This window comes from Pseudorasbora parva, chromosome 19 (assembly GCF_024679245.1).
Source record: "Pseudorasbora parva isolate DD20220531a chromosome 19, ASM2467924v1, whole genome shotgun sequence".
Taxonomy (NCBI): Eukaryota; Metazoa; Chordata; class Actinopteri; order Cypriniformes; family Gobionidae; genus Pseudorasbora; species Pseudorasbora parva.
In genome coordinates, this window is record NC_090190.1 from 39,144,359 (window position 1) to 39,147,183 (window position 2,825).

The 2,825-nt window shown below is 34.1% G+C and overlaps 1 long non-coding RNA gene across 2 annotated transcripts; it reads left to right on the forward strand.

The window, feature by feature from the left end:
• The first annotated feature begins 796 nt into the window (after positions 1–796).
• On the forward strand, positions 797–2,779 carry LOC137048306 (uncharacterized). 2 transcript variants are annotated; one of them, XR_010899370.1, is made up of 4 exons: positions 797–829; positions 1,119–1,334; positions 1,410–1,523; positions 1,965–2,779. It is a non-coding gene; the product is annotated as an uncharacterized lncRNA (long non-coding RNA). The 2 variants fall into 2 exon arrangements; XR_010899371.1 differs by having other exon boundaries at positions 814–1,067; positions 1,198–1,334.
• The last annotated feature ends 46 nt before the right edge of the window (positions 2,780–2,825 follow it).

Genomic DNA, 2,825 nt, shown 5'->3' on the forward strand with positions numbered 1-2,825 from the left:
AAATCGTTATATTTTGTGTAAGTTTCTGTAGGAATTTTAAAATGAAGCGATATTGTGTTTATTAACTTAGGCTACGTGATGTGCAGTTCTTGCAACAGGTGTTGTAGAGCCTTTGTGATAGTTTTGTTTGATATATGGTATTTTACAGACAGCTAATTTTTTACCCATGCATATAGGCAACGTTTGTCCTGTGTAGACCACTTGGTCACATGTTCAACTGTCTGTTCAGACTGTTAATTAGCCTTCTCTGCAGTTGTGACATCGGTATAATTTTTGTTAATTTATTCAGACATAAATCTTTATTACAAATTGAACGGTGTGTAACTGTGTATAAAATTGTGTTGTGTTATGTTAACGTGCATTAATATGGAATATTGTAGTCGTTCGAATGTATTTTTATTGCGTGTTTTGAGAAAGTAGTCTATAAAGTCTTAAATATTTGTAGTTTTATATGGAACGTAGGAGTCCTGTAGGCCTATGTATAGTTTTTATATGAATTTATAATTTATCCAAAACAATGAAAAGTGAAATTAATTTTAAGGATACATTAATTAATTAATAAGAATGAAAAATATGGTAGCCTAAAGAAGTTTAAAATATATAATGTAAAAGTATGTGTTTAATTAGTGCTGTTTAATTTGGAGAGAGGATTGAGATTTCTTTGAACTCCTGAGGTATTGATAGCTGTCTAGACTGTTAGTTTTCTTTTTCATGCAGGTGCTCATTAAAGAATGTGCACCTGCATGCGGAACGAAAGAGTACTTGTTTGGACCGTGTCACCCGGACGATTTTTCAGGCCACATATGAAACGTCAACACTTACAAGAACGGTGTGAGATCTTTGAGTTTGCTTGAATCGTTATATAAAATGTCAAGAATATTTGTTGTATTGAAAGTTTATGCAATTGTGCAACAAATATAATTGTTGTGTTTTTGTAACAATGTTTGGTGTCTTATCAACAAAATTAGAATTGGTACTAAAATTACGCATTACATGAATCGTGAGTTAAGTGCTATAGATGGTAATCAGTGTTACAAACATTGTTGTGTGATGATAACAAGTTTATGGTAAGTAGTGTTTTCATTCTAACTTTTTGTAATTTGTGTTTCTTTTTATAGAAACTATGCACCTAGAACGTGATTATGTCAGGCATTGTTAACTGTGGTGTTGACACAACACATCTTTTAAATGATCCAGCAGTGGAAGTCTTGAGTCAGGCCATGGACCAGAAGTGCTACACTGGCATCGGTTTTCGAGATTTCCATTGAGGACTGGTTTTGCCCTGTTTGTGAGATGGAATGTGGTGCTGTGATCATTGATGATTCCATCTTTTGGTATGTGCAGTCCACCTCAGGTAAAAGTGCTGTTAATGTTTTCTTTGTGCTTCTCTTATCAATGTCTATTCTCAGACAGTGGCGATTCTGATTGGTAATTGAGCTGTTGAGCTGCACGCAGAGGTGAATGGCATCAGGCTATGGCAGATGGTGATTATGAAGACTGAGTTCAAGAGACTGATTGGGATGGTATGCAGCAGTTGACTTGTTATGAGGATGATTGTGTCTGAACTGCTTCCAATGTACACTCTAAAAAGAGATGTGTTAAAAATGACATGTTCTGTCAGTTTTAACACATGTCTGTATGCTCAGAGACAACATGTTGTGTCAAATTTAACACAATAAATGTGTCATTATAACTGACATATTGTGTCAGGTAATGACATATTCAGGCCTTGAAGTTGTCAGTAGATCTATATATTATACAGATTATTTTGATGTATAAACATAAGTGACAGTGTATAGCTTAAAATATATATAAAGTCATTTTAAATATGCATTTTTTGTTATTTTAAGTAGTTTTTGTATATTTGTATTTTTTTGTTTTGCATTTTATTTCTGCTGTGGGTTATTTCTAATACATGTGGCATTGTATAATAAATATTGTTGTGTTGTGACCATTGTTGGTAGATTTGTCCATGCTGATGGCTGTGCACTAGAGTTGGATTGTAGCTGTGTTGAAGAACATCTACTTATTTTAACCAGATGTGTGGTAAGTAATTTCAAAGTCCCTTTAAAACTTGTCATTGCACTCAGTGGTCATCTTTGAAATTCTGCTTGGCCATGAAAGTGGAGTTGCCATCAGTTTCAATAGAGAAACATCTAATTAGTTTATAAATGTTGGACATATGTGTAACGCTTTATTGTAATGTACTGTGAATAACATAAAGATTTGTTAAGCTGTACTGTAGCCATACTTAAGTCATGGGTTGTTTTACAGGCAAAGCAAGAACAGATAGAACATGTAAAATGTTTACTTTCAATACAATGTAAGTAGTTTTGAATAAAAGTCTGTGAAAAATGCATGTATGTAAATGAAAACATGGGGTGAAACTCCTGCAGGTTTGAGATGAAATTAGGGTGTGTAATTCATGACAGCATTTTTGAGTGAGCTACGTTATTGAATGTGTGAATTATAAAAAAATGTCATACAGATACTAATTGTGTTTTTCAATTTACAGCTGTGGTTGTGCTGTCCTCAATATCAGGATGTTGTTTGTGACTGCTTATTTTGCGGCATACAGCACTTGCATTTCTCACAGTTCACGGCATGTTTTCTCAAATTTGGCACTGGAGGTTGAAATGTTATCAAATACACCTTAGCAAGCTAATCAAGGACTTCCGGATCACTTGAAAGTCCTAGTAAGGTGTGTTTTATCAGGGTTTGATTTCAACTCTATAGGAGATTGGTCCTACTGGACTGAGTTTGAGGGAATGTGGTTTATGGGAAGGTAGAATGTGTATTTATTGATGGTAAACCTATATTAGTAT